Genomic DNA, 19,816 nt, shown 5'->3' with positions numbered 1-19,816 from the left:
TAGTTGAACATGGGCACAAGGAAGGGAGGAGAAGCGCATGTGCAAGCGTGAGGGAGGGAGGAAATGCCCTAGCGTGTGAGGGCACTATCGACGAAATCACCTTAATTTCACACTCACAAAAATCATTATGGACAATATGGATGATTAACATGCTTTTAGTGCATTTTGGAGATGAAAAATAATCATACTTCATTATTTTCAAATTGTGGAGCAAACAATATTATGACCATGAATTTAAGTGCATCTATAAAATATATATATATATATTATAGAACTATATATATAATAGTTGGAAATTGGTTTGTTTTTCTTTGCCAGAGTTAGGTATATATTGCTTAATTGGTTTTGGTCAATTGATTAGTTAATGTTTGTTAGTGTAGGAATATGTGAAGCTTATGGCAGATATGGGAATTGATGCTTATAGATTTTCCATCTCACGGTGAAGACTCATTCCAAGTAATGACACCAAGTTCTTGTACAAATAATAATAATATCCCCACCAAAAGAAGACATGCATTTGACCATATTGCCCTTTTTATGTCTATTAGATGGAAGAGGACCTTTGAACCCAAAACGCGTAAAGTACTACAACAATCTCATCAATGAGCTACTTCTTCATGGTTAATGAAAATTTTTAGAGACAGTTACAAATGTAGATATTAGACTTAAAGTATTAGCAGATATAACATAATGTAAAAAAAAAATTGCAAATATGACCAAATTGAAATACTTTATCATGATAAACCATATTATTGGTAGAAGTCTATCAGACCATATCATTGGGAATAGTCTATCAATGATAGAAGTTAGTTATTATTCTATATTTACAACTTTTAAAATATAATATTATACACTTGGTTATTATTCCTAAATATGTTACCAATTGCAATTACCCAAATTTTTATATAAGTCATAAACATCATGTTATAATATATATATATATATATATATATAAAAGAGAATTATACATTGATAAATTTGTTGTTCTTAGGCATCCAACCACATGTGACATTTCTCAATTATGATCCTCCATAAGTACTTGAAGATGAATATGGAGGATGGTCAGTCCAAGGATTGTGCAAGTATTTGAATAATTAAGGTTTAAATTCTATTCGACTTTGGTAATACTTTCGACACTTTAACTCTTTTTGGGTATTATATTTTCAACTGTTGTTTATTTTTGTCTTTATATTTTTAAAATGTTTTTTTTTCGTCGTACTTTTAAAAAATGACCATTTTAGTCCTTTCATTTTTTTCAATCGCAATATTCTTAAATTGTAGTCATAAATTTGTATTAAAGGATTTACATAATGTATAAAATTTTGAAAAATTTTACAAACAGGGACCAAAATGGATACGTTTTAAAAGTATATAGAAACTAAACATAAGATTTTGAAAATATAGGAACCAAAATAAACCAACGTTAAAGTATATACCAATAAAAAATGAACCAAAGCCAAAAATAACAGCAATTACTAGTATTTAAATTTCAAACTAACAATAATATATGCCTTTAATTTGTTCCCATGTGTGAATACATTGAGAAGTTGGCACTAAAATTAATTAATTGAAGTTTTCTTATCTTATATTGTGATTTGAATTTGGAGATATGACTTGGGATTTTTGCCACCACAAAGATGTTCAGCTCCATTTGGACAAAGAAATTGCTCTAAAGGAAACTCCACAACTGAGCCATACTTAGCTGTGCATTATTGTTTACTAGCACATGCATCAGCTGCAAATTTGTACACAACAAAGTACAAGGTACAATGTGTCTCTCCAAAGTTTTCCTTCAATATTAACCAATATTTCAAAGCATATTTATATATACGTTTAAATACCATTTGGTTTTTGTTCATTTTCGTTCATCTACTTTTAAAATATTCATTTCGATTCATATACTTTCAACTTTAGTTCATTTTGATCCCTATATTTTAAAAACGTTCATTTTGGTTCTTGTACTTTCATATTTGATTCATTTTGGTCATTGAACTTTAAAAAAAAATGACCATTTTTATCCTTTAAAAGCGAAAATGAAAGAACAAAAATGATAACTTTTTAAAAATATGAGAATCAAAATGAACCAAAGTTGAAAATACAAGGACCAAAACAATGACGAATCTAGAATTTAAAGTTGGAGGCAAATGCATGTAATACTCAAACTAAACTATTGTGCATTATATCTATTTTGTTTAATATAGATATTGACAACACGAATTTATATATACATAGTTTTATATTATTTTTTTAAAAAAATAAAATATAATTGAATAAACTAAAAGAATATACCTAAAATACAACATAAAATCTATATTATAACTTTTCTAAAATTGAGCTAAAGTTATTTATATGAAATTGATTTTCTAAAAATAAGTTGTCATGTATTTAAAAATAAAATCATGCACACTTTGGAACATATTATATTATATTATATCATATTAAATTTTTTAAAATGTAATATATTTTAGTTGATGTAATTTCAAATGTCTAAATATAATCTTTATTAGTTGATATTATAGTTTTAAAATTCTATATAAAAGTAGCTTCAAAATTATTGAGGCCTAATTTTAAGATTTGTCAAAAATATAAAAGTTGAATTTAAATATTTTAAGGTACAAAAACAAAAATAGAATACATATGTCAAAATAGTATTTCAATCATCTTTGTATCTATATCTATGAAGTTAAATTCATTACAAAAATTAAAATCTCATTTATTTTATTTTAATTATTTATTTTGAAAATTAGAAATCTTCTTAATTAATTAGGTATATATATATATATATATATTTAAAAGGCATGTATCTTTTAGTTTGGAAAATTAATATATGTTTTTATTTGAAAAATGAAAATTTTCATTTTTATTACCAAATTCGAATTTTGGAGGATCTAATGTAACAAATTACAAGTAAAAAGTACAGAAGGGTTACGTAGGAAGAAATGAGAGAATTATTTGTAGCTGGAAAGATCCGAACCAGGAAGTGTAGAGGGGTATGCTGAACCTGAGACACACGGTGGGGATCATAGCCAACGAACCAAAAGCCAAAGTTTCCTACACAGCAAACTTTAAATAATATTGTATGTCAAATACAAAATTTATATATATGAATAATATTTTTCCGAGTTGAGGGCCCCTTCATGGATTCACTGGTGGACCAAAATGAATACATTTTTAAAGTATAGGGACCAAAATAAATCAAAATTGAAAGTACAGGACAAAAATGAATAATTTAAAAGTATAAAGGCCAAGATAAACCAAAACAAAAAAATACAATGACTAAAATAGTATCTAAACATTTATATACATATATACACTTTGTTTTCCTCTGTTATAGAGTTTTAGTTTCATACTTTTTTTATACTTAGTCCATGTTTACGGCAGTTGAAAAGTAATCCATCAATAAGTATATAAAAAGTGACCCCCACTTGGTTACTTTTGTATTGTTTACTTACTTTCCATAATTGTAATGAGATGTGGGGTTCGTCTTGAAATTGTAATCAAATCGTGTAATCTGATTAAGAAGTAAAAGGTGTTCAATCTGATTGCAGTTGAAAATTACTTGGGACTCACTACTTTTATCATTACCGTTATAGATATTGTTATTGTAATAGTATGAAAATTAGCAATTTTCCACATTCATGGTTACCTTCACCATTACCGTTACTGTTACTATTACCATTACCGTTACTGTTGACCTTAACAGTAACGGTAATGGTAATAGTAACAGTAACGGTAATGGTGAAGGTAGCCATGAATGTGGAAAATTGGCCAAACAGTAACGATAATAGTAAAATGTGACAGATTCATAATTCTATATAAACACGATAAAAAACAATCCAATTGTGTTTGCAATCCAGGCCTATTACGATTCATCCATCAATGAGATCTCATTTCGATTACACCAAATTTTATTACAGTTTGGTAAACGTGACCTTAATTACAAGTTTAGCTCCCAACGTAAGTTTATGTTGAGTGTCAAATAGGCTTGTGAACTTTTAAAAAAAATTTAATAGGTTACTGAATACTTTTGATTTTTTCTAAATAGGTTTCTAGAGTGTGGGAAGTATCTCTATAATAAGTCCTTTTCAACTTTTAATTTTATATGCCTACCTATTTAACATTTATTTTTTAATTTACAAATCCATTAAACACAAAATTCAAAATCTCATGCCTAATAATTTTTTTATAGCCAAACAATTTTTGTAAGAATGGTAAGTTCTTTGAGTTTTTTTCTTCTCTTTCTCGAGTCCAACAACATTCATCAATTGAAAAATTCGAACTTCTAACATCTTTATATAAAATAGGTGTCAAAACCAGTTAAATTATATTCTTATCGAGAATTTTATAAACAATCCAAACTAATCTTCATAAATATTATTGTTGGCTTAATGCAGGATCCTCCATCTGTTATTGGTTGGAGACTATTCTAGTATGAATGATGAAAGAAAGAGTAGGCTTAAGATTGCCAACTTTTAGAAAAGATGAAATCAACTTAGTGAAAGGCTCTTGTGATTTTATAGGGGTCACATGTTTATCAAATACAACCCTAGTAATTGGAGCATAGAAAATAGAGATATCTTCGCCGATATACAAGCACAAATTGGTATGTTATCATATCAAAATTTAATTAAATTATAAGTTTAGTCCATGAACTTTTAAGCTTGTATCTAATAGTATAACGTTCAAGATCTAAGACTTGGAATCTTGATTACCTTTGTTATGGATAAAATCACTCTCATTTAAAATGGGTGTGATGTTTAATTTGCATTTAATGAAAAAGTGATATTGAAAAATGAATTTTAATTTGGTCAATTATGAAGGGATGATGGGGAAGGGTATTAAATTTTGAAATCTCTATTATTTTTAAAATCCATAAATTTCTTCTTATTTCACTTTATTTTTCCTTTTTCTACCTCTCTCTAACTTTTTTTTTATCACTTTAAACTTTTTTTTTTTTTTAATTAATACTTTATAGCAAAGTTCAAAAACTACGAAGCATTTTTAGAATTTTTTCTATAAACTTTAAATATTTTAAAGATTTTTCCATTTATAAGAATTTTCTTTTTTTACTTTTTACCATCGTTGTATAATTTTTTTTGTCACTTTCTTCACTTTTTTTTTTCTCAAAATATGTAATTTATTAATTTTAAATAATTTGGAGGTTAAACTTAAAAAGAAATATTTTGAATTCACTTCAAGGGACAAGGAGTTGTGTTTAGTATTTAAATTATTAGTTGAATTGATAAGTATTCCTTACTAAATAACTTGTGCGACATTTTGACACAAGAGAGCAAGAGGAAAAATATTCAACCTAAGCTAAGGTGAGAGTTGGAAATTTGTGGTCCATTAATAGTAACTTTTAAGTTTTTATTACAACGACTATCGTAAAGATGAAGAATCAAATCTCTGATTTAAAGAGATGAAGTGCATGTCAATTATCGTTGAACCAAACTTGCTTAGCTACATTAATAACATTTTTGTTTTTTATTTTTTTGTTTTCCGATTCTTCTTTTTTAATAAATAAATATATACACACACGTAACTAAGTTAGTTTATTATATCTTGTTTATATAATATTGTAGAGCCTAAGAGGAGGGCTAGAGTATTTGAAGCAAGATTTTGGCAATCCTCCTACTATTATCTATGAAAATGGTATCTCTATCTAATTCAAGAATCCTATTTTTTATTTTATATATATATATATGTATGGATAATTATTTTAAATGACAAAACTGCTAAAAATATTTTTAAATATAATAAAATATTAGATAGACATCTATAAGTGTCAGTAAGAGACATTGATAGGTGTCTATGTCTATCAGTATCTATCACTGATAGAAAGTGACATTTTGTTATATTTGTCAACAACTAATTTTTCTATATTTGAAAACAATTTTAAATATATATATGAGTTATTTTTAAATATAGAAAAATGAATCAAAATATTTACAAAATATAGTAAAATTTTAGAACAATCAATGATAGACGCCGATAGACATTAATAGACTTCTATCAGTGTTGTTAGACACTGATGTCTATCAGTGTCTATCGGCGTCTATCATTCATAGTTCTGAAATTTTACTATATTTTATAAATATTTTCAGTAGTTTTACCATTTGAAATAATTTATATATATGTATATATATATAATTTTTTAAAAAAAGATAAACCGCAGTTGTTTTGCGCTTGGAATGACTTCACTGTTAGGCTTTCAATCTGTGAGGAATTCATGGTTGCAAGATGTGGCAAGAGTGGAATACATGATTGAACACATTCGAGTAGTTTTGGAAACATTGAGGTAACTCTCTTAAACATTATTTACTTAATTGGATAACTATTTGAATTTTTTTTAAGTTTATGAACGTTAAGTTTATCAATTTATGTTATCTACTTGTTAGAAATAATTTCAAAATCAAAGTGAAGTTTTGAAAATGAAAAAAATATTGTCAGGAATCCTAACCTTTTTTTTAGTTTTTTGTTTTTGAAAATTAGACTTAAACATGTTATTTCTATCTATGAATTTCTTTGTTTTGTACTATCTACTTTTCGAGGATATTTCCAAAATCCAAGTTAAATCTTGAAAACAAATAATAATAATAATAATAATAATAATAATAATAGTTTAAAAAATTTGTTACTTTTAGAATTTGGCTATAAATTTAAATGTTTCCTAAAGAAAGAAGAAAACGTACCATTGTAAAGAAATGGTGAGAAAAATAACATAATTTTAAAAAAAAATAAATGATTATTAAATAGAGTATTTCTTTTTTATTATTATTATTATAAAGCTAATAATTTCTTTTTACAAAAATCCTTGTAAAGAGATCTTAAGAAAATAAACACAATTAAAAAAACAAATAGTTATGAAGGAAAACCTTTAAGTTTTCAAGTGTCTTGAGTTTTCGTCACTTTTAAATGTTGTGCTTTATACCAATTTCTAAAATTTTACATAAAAAAACATCCAATTCTTATTACCAACCTATTCTATCATAAATCATTTGATAAGAAACCATTGTCAGTTATGATTTGAGAGATAAGTTTTTTTTAGCTTGCAAACGTGTGTGCATGTTATAGAGTGGGCAATTCGATCTACGGACTTGTTGGTCATTAATACATATTTTGTGACACTTAAACTTGAAGGGATTTGAATTCCCCGAATCAAAAGCAATTGAGTGCATTATGTCTCTAATTTCATTTTACATAATATTACAGTACAGAGGACGAAAGCTAACAGGACAAACCAATTTAATCTTAAACATGCTTCTACTGAAATAATACAGAGAGGAAAGGGCAAACTTAAACTCACCTTTGAAGTACTTAACTCTTCATGTATCCTCTTCACAACCAAGATCATGAATAGGTCTGACCTTCTTCTTCTCCCTCACACAACAACACGAACCCAACGAACAGCAACAAGGAGACACCATCACAAGTGAACTTGAATTATTCTCAAAGAGAGAATCAACATAGAGGTGTGGGCTTCTGAGTGTTAATTTTAGTGAAGGAAGGAATTTCTTGTTTTGAGAACTACCCCGAGAGAGAAAATAGGATGAAGAAGATAATCATAAAATTGAAACCCCACACCTTTTCAATTTTCAAAAATCAAAATTGAATTTTTAATAATAATATATGTTAACTATTTTAATATATACCATATTAAACCATATGTTATATATATCACATATAACCAATAGATATTATATCACATATAATATAACTTGTAGTTTATTATTCTCTCATATAACCTATAGTATTAATATGAGTCATATTCATATTAGTTTTACAATATAGTTTTTATATGAATCATATTCATATAATTAATATTTGAATAATATTCAAATATTTATTTCTCTTACTAAAACTTTATATTATAATCCATCATATACATTATATTAATTGTATCATATATAATTAATTTAAACAATTCAAATTAATCTAAAATTAGTTTGATTCTCATTAATCCTTATTGAGTTAATAAAGGTACCTTATGAACCTATAAATTGAAGCTCCAATAATACTTGATTAATTACTTAAACTCTTTAATTAAATTAATCGACATTCATTAACTGTCGATCACTCCATTAAAGACCGACAACTGCACTTTTCGCACTATAGTATATTGTTGTGTCTATTGAATATAACTAATCAACAGTATGTTGACCCTTTACAAATTGCTTGTAAGTATAATTGAGTCAAAATTATCGTTTTACCCTTGTCGTTACATCTAACTTCTTAAGTACCACTGATCTCTCTAATGAACAATTAATCATAGTCCAACTATAACTTAACCCCTCTCAGGCTAGGGGAAGGTATGACGTCACATTGTTCAAGAATCAGAATCAGCCCTTAAGGGAGCAATTTATCTACTTACCCTAACAAACAGGAAGAAGTGAATTCCTTCCTGTGTAGTTGTGTTTCCAACTATCTAATTAGACGAATCCCCAAAATGGTATGTATATTGAGTCGGCGAATCTGACCACTCTCACCATTGCAGACTAAAGGATTACCCTCACAGGCATGAGTTCACAACTCACTCAGTATTAAGGTCAAGTCACCTATGGTCATCCTGGTTAAATATAAGTCTCTTCTAATAACGGTGTTATAAAAAGAGACTATTCATTTCATGGTCCAGTCTTATCCAAGAGCACCTTTCGAATGGTATAAGTTATGAATTCGCTTCCGAAAAGAAAGATTTTTTACTCCGATTCACCAACATCCACTATCGGAAGGAATTTCTTCACTTACTACCAGCTCTTATTCCCCTTATTCCCATAGTTGAGCCCGAAAACAAGAATTTTCTTTCTCTTATACCCCTGCTCACATGTCTCCACATGAATGATCAAGATCAAATCATTTGTAGCACTTTACAATAATTGTCACAACTACAAAGCAGATTGCATCCGTAGTGTCACTAGGATAAGGTACCCAGCCTTATCCATCTACTATAGACCGTTAGGTTATTACTTAAACATGATCTACATGTATGTCTCCACATAAGTGTTTCAGCTATATCGAGTAACCTTGGTTCTTAGTCAAATAAAACAACATTTTATTAAATAAATAATACATTTGTACAAATATAATTTACAAACTACAAGACCATAGGATTTAGGACATCAACGCCAACAATCTCCCACTTGTCAGCTAGCAGGGTTACAAATATAAAGTACAAACCAATACAATACACAAAACAATAAATTAGGGCATACACTATGTGCCTAGTACAATCTCCCACTTGCCCTACTAGATGAGGCATGTCCTATAGACCTAGACTCTCCACGTGACCCTCAAACACTTTAGTCATTAAAGCCTTGTAAATGGATCAGCAACATTGTGTTCCAAAGCTATCTTTTTTACGATCAGATCCTCTCGATGCAGAATCTTTCGAATGAGATGATACTTGCACTTTATGTGCATTCCATGCTTGGCTTCTAGGCTCCCTAGAATTTGCCACAACACCATTATTATCACAAAGTAGGATTTTTTAGGAGACTTGATGCTAATAGCTTGTAGAAAGACAAGCTATTGCAGCCTTTTACTTAGAATTATGAGGGTTGATGAGCAAAATATGCGTTAAAATGACTAAGGATTCATGTGGAAAAATAAGCTTGCGTCGACCAGTGCTGAAAATTCCCGCTAACCCTATATCATGCGTTATCTTGCGTCAAAATGTTTATTTTTGTAGTTATTGCAGGAATTGATCGCATGTGTTGATCCCAAACCATCACAAAGTTGATCGCATGCGTTAATCTTAATGAAGACAAGTTGATCGCATGAAATACCGTAAATATAGAGTGATAGCCATGATAGGAGGATGATCTCAAAGTGGGTGGAATACGTTGATACTTCAGAAGAAACAATCATGAACGCTTACCTTGGAAGTATAAAAAAGATAAGATGATGACATTTCACCTACCGCGACAAGAATGGCAGTGATTCAGAGTGGGATTGCCAAAGTTGTCGGCATTTGAACTCTATAAATAGAGCCTTAAAACCCACATTCAAAGCATCAGAAGATTCTGCCTTGGGCAGATTCCTGTGATCACAGACGAGAGCATGAGCAAGAAATTATTTGAGAGTTCTTCACTTCTACAACTCCCTCCGATGACGACCGAAACTTCGCCGAAGATAGAGCTCAAGAGAGATTACTCCACCGCCCATCCATTGCACCACTGGCCGCCTTGACACACATCTGATGGAAGCAAGAGATTGCCTACATCTAGTCCTCCACCTCTCTTCTTACCTCTGTATTGTATTACATTTTGGCTTAAGACATTAATACATTTTGTAATCAATTTCTTTCTTCAATTCTTTCAACATCATTTTCATCATCTTCTTCTGCTTTGCCATCTTTTACTTTCATCGCAATGAGTTAAGTGCAAATTGCAAGAGTTATCGCATACTCAATCATGCGGCATAGAGATATGACGCATGTAGCAAACCACCGAGAGGTGTGCATTGCGCGAGTATAGTGAGTCAATCCTTTTTACTTAGTGCATGGCTATCACAATGCTTGTCTATAAGTAGAGTAGCTATAACCAACTGCCCGAGAGGGTACGTAGTGGAACTCACTAAGAAAAGTAAGCAGCGTTCCTAAAGATAGGAATAATCTTATGCTCAACGAAACCATGTATTATAGAGATATAAGCATGTGACTGACCACCAAGAGGTGTGCGATGCGTTAGTGTGCCGAGCTAGGACTACCCTTGCGATCAAACTTAATGACTTCGTGAAATTTTCCCTCAACTCTACTTCTCCATGCATCTCATTATGCATTAACAGTTGCCGCATCTCTACCAATTCTCATAGTCAAACTTCAATTGCTCAATCTATTTAGCTAGGAATAGAAGTAGCACATAGCAATCAATTTCTTTCTTGTTATTTTCATTTGCTGCCTCAAATGCACTACTTTACATTCATCTCTTAGTTGTAAGTCCCCATGTTTGACCTCAAATCATCTCGAGAAACTTTCATTCTCGTTATACTTGGCGAGAGAGCATGAAAACTTATGACAGGAACCCATGGTTATAGCATACACAATTAACGCATACTGTATATTCTTCAAATTATTGTATGATCATCGCATACACCATTAATGCATATTCATCAGATTAACGCATGATCATTGCATGACTCAACGCATCTCCTTTAACACAAAAAATTAAAAGTTTCCTTTCCCCCACCAGATGCAGCTACTAATTCATGATTTGGCATGTACAGAATGAAAACTTCATTCTTGATTCTACGAGAATTTTTATGAAAGCCTTTCATTTACTTTCCTTCGATGGAAGTTTTATTTTCCCAGAATGTATCAAAAACTTTGGCCTAATTCTTTTTCTGATGATCGATTTGGTTATATTTCATCTCTTCAACAAGTTTAGTAATGAGCATAACGACCCTATTGTTCTGATGGAGAGAAGAACATATGATTAGCTTTTCAAGAAATTTCCAAACGATCAATTTCTTATTTTACTATGTTCAACTCTATGTATTCCTCTATCCATATAGTACATTGAAGGTATAGAAATGGCTATAATAGAGTTTCTTTTGTTCGTATTAACAACTACTCTAGGAGGAATGTTAACCAACATGTCTAAAATAACTTCCGGATCAATTAGAAATTTTCTAAGCCATACAGCTTCTGTGGCCGCTTCACAAACTACTATATATTCTGCCTCCATGGTAAAATCAGCTATGCAATCTTACTTTGTGCTTCTCCAAATTACAGCTCATCCGTTAAGAGTGAACATTGATCCTGAAGTGGATTTCTTAGAATCCCTGTCAGTTTGAAAGTCTGAGTTAGTGTATTATGTAAGGATCAATTTCTTAGACCCATACACAAACATGTAGTCTCTTGTTCTCTGGAGATACTTGAGGATATTTTTAACTATTGTCCAGTGATCTAATTCTGGATTAGACTGATTTCTACTGACTATCCCTACTATATAGCAAATGTCAGGTCTAGCACATAACATTGCATAGGTTTGGTTTCCAAAATTTGATGCATAGGGAATCCGTCTCATTTTCTCAACCTTTTGAGATGTCTTAGAACACTGTTCCTTAGATAAAATAACTTCATGCCTGAAAGGTAATAAACCTCTCTTGGAATTCTGCATCGAGTATTTAACAAGCATCTTGTCGATATATGATACCTGAGACAAAGCTAGCATTTTGTTCTTGCGATCTCTAAAGATCTAGGTCCATAAAACAAATTGCGCTTTCATTTGGAATTGGGTCACTAACCACTATTTAACATCAGTTAGTAGACCTACATCATTCCCAATGAGTAGGATATCGTGCATGTACAACACTAAGAAAACTACTGAACTATTGATGATTTTCTTGTAGACACGAGACACATCAACATTATGGTCAAAACCATAAGATTTGATCAAAATATTGCCTTATATTCCAAGATCATGATGCTTGCTTAAATAAATAAATGGATCGATTAAGCTTGTAAAACATTTGCTCTTGACCTTAAGAAATGAATCCCCCTGGTTGTTGCATGAAGATGGTCTCCTCAAGATTACCATTCAGAAAGGCAGTCTTGACGTCAATTTGCCAAATCTCATAGTTATAATATATGACACTAGACATGAGTATCCTGACAAACTTTAACATGGCAACAGGTGAGAAAGTTTCCTCATAGTCGACTCCTTCAACCTAGGTATAAACTTTGCCACAGTCTAGCCTTAAAGGTTTGCACTTTATCATTAACACCTCTTTTTCTCTAAAAGATCCACTTGCAACCTATAGGTTTGACCCTTTCAGGTTGATCTACAAGATTCCATATTGAATTGAAGTATATAGACTTCATTTTGAGATCCATATATTTGAAACATTTATCTTTGTCCACTTCCTCCATTGTCTATTTATAGGAGAATGGATCCTCAATGTCACCATCATATATGACGGTTAAGATTTCTGTTAAACTATATAAGAAACAGGTAGATTCGTAACCTCCCACTACGTCGAGGCTTCCTCAACGATTGAGGTGGATGAGACCGACTAGGTGAACTGACATTAACAACTCTTGTTGACTCTTGTTAAAGTTTCAGTAGTTTTGTTGGAAAGCTCGTTTAACATTATGTTACTGCGTGGCTTATGCTCTCTAATGTAGCCCTCTTCTAAAAATGTAGTGTTTGTCAACACAAACACTTTATTATCTTTAGGATCATAGAAATAATCACCTCTCATTCCCTTGGGGTAGCCTACAAATAGGCATAGTTTCGAACGAGATTCCAATTTCTTAGGATTAGCCTCAAGCACAGGTGCGGGGCAACCCCAAATCCTGAGATAACATAAACTATCTTTACGGTCATTCCATAATTCCAAAATTGTTTCAGAAACACTCTTATACGGAACAAAGTTCACAATATAAGCTATAGTTTGCACTACATAACCCCAAAACAAATCAGGTAAATCAATATAACTCATCATAGACCGAACCATGTCCAACAGAGTTATATTTCTCCTTTCTGATACACCATTCTGTTGAGGTGTACCAGGTGCCAAGAGTTAGGATACGATTTCATGTTCTACCAAATAGTCTTAGAATCTCAAATCCATATATTCTCCACCTCGATCAATTCAAAATGTCTTAATAATTTTACCCAATGAATTCTCAACTTCAGCTTTGTACTCCTTGAACTTTTCAAGAGGTTCAGACTTATATTGCATTAGGTAAACATACCCATACCTAGAATAATAAACTATAAAAGAGATGAAATATTCATGCCCTTCTCTTGCCTTAACATTCATAGGACCACAGAGGTTCAAATGTATAATTCCAAGGGTTCTTTGACTTTATGACCTTTTCCGTAAAAGGTACTTTAGTCATTTTACCTTTAAGGCATGATTCACATACTGGTAGAAAATCTCTTCTAACTTGTTTAAAAGTTCATTCTTAACCAATCTCTCATTCTATTGAGATTTATTTGACCTATTCTTAGGTGTCAAAATTGGGCATTTTCTTTAGAAGAAACTGCAGTTCTGAACATTTCAGTATTAAAAAGGGTCTTAGATGTTAACGCCCTAGCACATAAAGATTACTTTTGAGATTTTCAGAACAAATTTGAACGTCATGCTTGTAAATAAAAACTTTGTCTACATTAAAATTCAAATTATAAGATTGTTCAAGCAAACATTTTACAAAAATCAAGTTCTTCTTCAAACCAGGAACTACATACACATTATCTAATAATAAATATGATTTTGTAAAAGTAATCGAAGGCCTCCACTATAATAGCTGAGATGACTTGCCTAGTTCTAACAAGCATAATCATCTCACCAGTCCCGAGTTGTTGGTAGGAATTAATTCCCTGAAAAGAAGAACAAACATGATTAGTGGCACCTGAATCAATTATCTAGGTTGAATCATCATTTTCCACTAAATAAGTTTCTAGAACTAGTAAATCACATTTATCTTGTTTGCCTTTCCTCTTTTCTGCCACATACTCGGGACAATTCCTTTTCCAGTGTCCCTTTTGGTTGCAATGGAAGCAGATTTCTTTGGCAACCCTGAGCTTCCTGCCCCTCTAGCCACAACAAAGTTAGTTTTCCCTTGACCTCCCTTTCTTTTTCTTCCACTTTCTAATGCTAAAAGAAGAAAGTATAGACTCATTTTAGAGATCGAACCTTTGTAGAACTTCTTTGAGGAAATGGCAACATTTGTCTCCCCCTTTTGCTCTTTGACTTTCATCAAGGACTGGTAAGTCTATAATTCATTAAGAGGGGTGGTCAAGTTGTAGTCTAGCTTGTTCATAACAGAGTTACTACAGTACCGGAGAAAACTCTCAAGTAGTGTCTCCAGAATGAAGCTAACCTGACTGGTTTCGTCGATGACTAGCTCATTCATCTCAAGCACGTTAAAGTGGATCATCATGTTCAGAACATGTTATCAAACAGAGGCCCCTTCTTTCATAGGGCATTAAAGATGTATTTAAAAGCGTCATGTAGAAGTTAGGTAGACGGTTGTCCAAACATCTCTCTCAACGAATCCATGATCTCTCGTGCAATAACCATAGTTTAGTGCTTTTTGGCCAAGACTTTAGATAAGCTGGTCAAAATGTACGCTCACCTTTTCGTTTGCCTTGACCCATCAATCATATGCATCCCGAATATTTTGAGATGCTTCAGCAGTGGACACTTGAGGACATTCCTCAAAAAGGACAAACTTCAGGTCATCGATTATAAACACAATGTTTATAGTGTTTTTCCAACTTGTGTAATTGTACCATTCAGTTTATCAGCACCTAACAAGTTTAGTTTATCGCTAATCATTACGAAGATTGCTGAAAACATACAAATCATTTATATTAGTTATTAAGGCACTGCCCAAGAAAAATCAATCTATTTGGCAAAAATCTAATGTATCCTATGTGACATCTAATTTGCAATGATGTTTCAGTGAGTTAAGATAAAAGCCACCATAGGGTGGTCAATTACCCCTTCACTAAATTGAGAGAATCTCAACCAACCATTACACCAGAATAACTCTTATCCCTATAACGATTAGTCTCCAATATTCGGTCAAAAAATCATTAACTTACTTAACAAATTCTTGTACAGAAATCATACAGGTTTAAGCTACATTGAATAACCTTATATCTTAGTTTATTTGTTTTTGGTTAATGCAACTAAATATCAAATACAATAACATTTTATTAAATAAATAATATGTTTGTATAAATACAATTTACAAGCTACAAGACTACGAAATTTAAGATATCAACTCCAACTAAGTAAAACTCACTTTGAATCATTTGCTATATACTATTATATTCATTGATATATATATATATATATATATATAATCTCAACTTGATGTTATTGGGATTTAGGCTAATATAGTCTTCTCTGACATCTTCATAATAACATAACATTAATAATGTTTTGAATTATAATTTTAATTTGAACTCTAACCAGAATGCATCATACTAGTGAATATGGTCATGGATAATAAACTCTTTTAATCTCTTACATCTACCTAACATAAACTTTGATTTTGATTTTTGATTGCATCTCTAATATACATCTTGTCTAAATAAAGTTGCTTTATATATACATTTTGACTTCACATTGAATCTTTTTGTCGGAGTGGATCAAATATAAATGCGTATTTTACATGGTCATTTCTTGATGGATTCGAGTTATTGATTGACTATAAAACAAGTTATGGATTATTCTACATACATTTGGATGACCCAGCTCCAAAAAAATATCCCAAGCTCTCGGCAAAATGGTTTTCCAATTTTTTAAAGGGAAAACTACCCACTTTAGATTTTGATGGAGTTATGGAGCTTTAAAAGAATTAGTCTCTATCTTTCCTTATCTCAAGATTGAATGAAAAAAGGAATCATAATGGTCTTTATATGCAAATTAGCGTTTAGAAAAGGAAACTATTATAGCTTTAAAACATATCAAATAAGCATAATTCACCTAACGTATCAAGTATATATACTTTCGATCTCAAGATTAGATGTTCGATTGACATCTACCTATTATAAGTAAAAAAAAAAGAGTATAACCTTGAAGAATAAAGCACAAGATCCAATAATATTAATATTTATCTTGATTTAAACAATATATATATATATATTGTATACTCGATTAAATTAGTGGGAAATTTTTTATTGAATTAGTTACGCCTTATAGGATAACAATTTCATTTTTTATTTTTAGTTTTTTGAAAATTAATCCTATTTTCTTTCATTTTTTTTACAATGATTTGCATCTTTTTTAAGTGCAAGAATTGAATTCTCAGTTAAATTCTAAAAACAAAGACAAGCTTTTGAAAACTAATTTTTCAGGTTTGGTTTGGTAACCATTTTATTTTTTGTTTTTGTTTTTGAAAATCAAGTCTATTTCATCCACATTTCTTATAATGATGTGCATCTTTCTTAAGTACAATGGTTAAATTCTTAGCCAATTTTTTTTAAAATAATAATAATAATAATTTTTTGAAAGCTACTTTTTTAGTTCTTAAAATTTGGCTTAGTTTTTTAAATCACTAATGAGAAGTAGATAACAAATGGAGAAATTTGGAGGTGGAAGTAGTGCCCATAGGCTTAATTTTAAAAAAGCAAAAAAAAAAAAAAAAGGTTATCAAACGGGATCTTAGTTTTCAAATTTTGACTTATTTTTTAAAATATTAGTAAAAATAAAAAACAAAACAATACCTTTAGAGATAAATTGAGTGTTTACCGGTTTAATTTTTAAATACTAAAAATAAAAAATTAAACAGTTACAAAATGAGGTCAGAATTAACTTTTATTTATTTATTTATTTTGATGTTGTTTCTCCTTACACATAAACAATCATCATAAGAAAGAAAAACTATTGCTGATGAAAAAATAAGTTTATCCACATATTTGTCAACAATATCTTTTGCCAATAGTACAAGCATTTAAAAAAAAAAAAAATTCTAGTATTATAAGAGTGTGATATTTTCTTTGTTTATCCTATAAATTTATAGAAAAAATATTAATATTTATTACATAGATTTCAAAGTGAATTTAAAACCTACTTTTAAATGATATGATATATATCCAATAAAAGATAATGATTTAATAACTTTAATTCTGACATATATATACACTATAAAATAGAACTATTAATGTAAAATAACCCAAAAGTTGTCTTAAAAAGTGGAATACTAATTTTTGAACTACTACAAATATTTTCATTATTATCCCTACCTAATCTTTAATTTTTATTATTTAAGTATTTATTTGAATAGACTTCATGCTTAAAAATGTTGTTGTCATACATTCTACGGAAAGAATTTGTGATGGGTGGCAATTTCAAAATGGATGTTTGCAAGCATAACTTCCATATTTGAGATTTTGCAAACGTAACAAAATCTTAAATTTTGAAAAATGGTTGATTTTTTTCTTCCAAAATTGTCCTCGTCATCTCAACACTTTACCGTCACTAGAAGAAATTCGGATTTTAATGTCGGTTGACAACCGACATTAAAGATAGTGTTATTAAAGCCCTTTAATGTCGGTTGCCTTTAATGTCGGTTTTAAACCGACATTAAAGGGCTTCAATAACACCAATAACACAGCCTTCAATTTCAGTTGCAGCCGACATTGAATGTCTTTAATGTCGGTTGACGGTCTTTAGTGATTAAAGCCTGTTGGTTGCAACCGACATTAAAGCTTGTTTTTTTTTAATTCTTAACCGACATTGAAGTCTGAATTTGTCCGTTTTATCAATTATTGTCCGTTTTTTAAAGTTCCCTTACCAAATCCATTTTTTCAGTAAAAAAAAGGTATAACATGACACATCATCATTGAACACTATGGCTATGACATATTATTCATGTATGAATTATAAACCTATTACATTTAATCCGCAAATTCTGCTATAGAATTATAATTTAAAAGGCGTACAATAATTCAGGCATTGAAAACACAAATTACAAGTAATACAAAGATTATGATTTTACAAACATTATGAGTTTATTGTCCCTCTCCACTTGGTAAGTATGGATCCCTTCATAATTCTTCATGAACAGACCCCCCAGCTTCAGCAGTGTCTGGTTAAAGGCATCTTTGTTTGAACGCTGTTGTTCAAAGGATCACAAACAATAAAGGTTTGGGCGTAAGCGTAACACATGCAACGGAAGATTGTATCCATTCAAATATATATATATATATATATATATATATAGAGAGAGAGAGAGAGAGAGAGAGAGAGAGAGATAAATGGATAAAATGTTTGAGACCTTACCCTTAGAAACTCTGCAGCTTTTGCCAGCTAACTATTGCTGCTCGAATGTACTTTGGTTTCCATGCCAAGAGAAAACAGAAGAGCCAGATTGCAGGACAAACACTCAGTAGAGTTCAGTGAGGTTGCAACCTAGATAATCATAAGTTGAGACGTTACCATAAGACTTGCAATGGCTCAAATTAGTACAGGCTTTCAGCATAAACATGAAACATGAACCAATGACAATGTTATAACATTATTTCTAGTCAGCTTGAATATGTATGCACATATATATTTCAAACCTCAAGAGGCAAGATTGAAAGGCATTTTAAAAAGCATAAATCACACTTAACATAGAAAGAAAATTATCAAAATCACTACTACGTACAACTTCAATTTGCACTGTTTTATTGTTGTGAATGGATGTTTGTGATATCCTAATAAGGGCAACAAAATCTTCCGTGTAAGTTTCATTAGCCAAAGCTTTATCTGCTATGAGTTTCTTGTAACTAGAGCTCAAGCCACCCTACACCATAATTCATTAAGAAAATGATGGTTATCTGTGTCTCTCAAGGACCCTCTCAGTTCCACATCAGAACCTTGTAAAAGAAACTACAATGTGATTCTAATCAAAAGAGATGAGTTAAGAAAGAAGCTTTATAAGACTACCACCTTGAGCTCCACAAAAAATTGAAAGAGGGCAATAAATTGGGGTGGCTCTTTGCCTTAAAATATACGACCCTGCCAAAAGAAAAAAGCATATGATAAGGAATTTTCCAAAGATAGAAGCTATTTATCACGTATACTTTATGTTTATGGTATCTAAACAGGCCTCCCTTTCAGCGAGTTAAACATTGTATTCATCAACCGTGTAGCTATCTTTTGATCTTCGTGAGGTTTGAAATAATAGAAAATGGTTTAACAACAATAAACACAATTATTCTTTAGGTATCCTTTTAGCTGACAAGGCCATCTGCACTCTAGAGATTAATAATATAATAATTCTGCTGGCATATATTGAAGTAGGGGTTGATTCAATGGTGAGAAGATGATGAAGGACTTGACACAATTAGATAGTGAATCCAGAGCTCCAAAG

General features: G+C 30.8%; 1 pseudogene; it reads left to right on the top strand.

Moving 5' to 3' along the window:
* The first annotated feature begins 3,638 nt into the window (after positions 1-3,638).
* Positions 3,639-16,310, top strand: LOC150032923 (putative beta-glucosidase 5; annotated as a pseudogene).
* The last annotated feature ends 3,506 nt before the right edge of the window (positions 16,311-19,816 follow it).

The sequence above is a fragment of the Benincasa hispida genome, chromosome 11 (assembly GCF_027475165.1).
Source record: "Benincasa hispida cultivar pf3 chromosome 11, pf3_genome.v1.1, whole genome shotgun sequence".
Classification (NCBI taxonomy): domain Eukaryota; kingdom Viridiplantae; phylum Streptophyta; class Magnoliopsida; order Cucurbitales; family Cucurbitaceae; genus Benincasa; species Benincasa hispida.
Note: the sequence above shows the minus strand (reverse complement) of the source record. Positions and strands in the feature narration are given on the sequence as shown.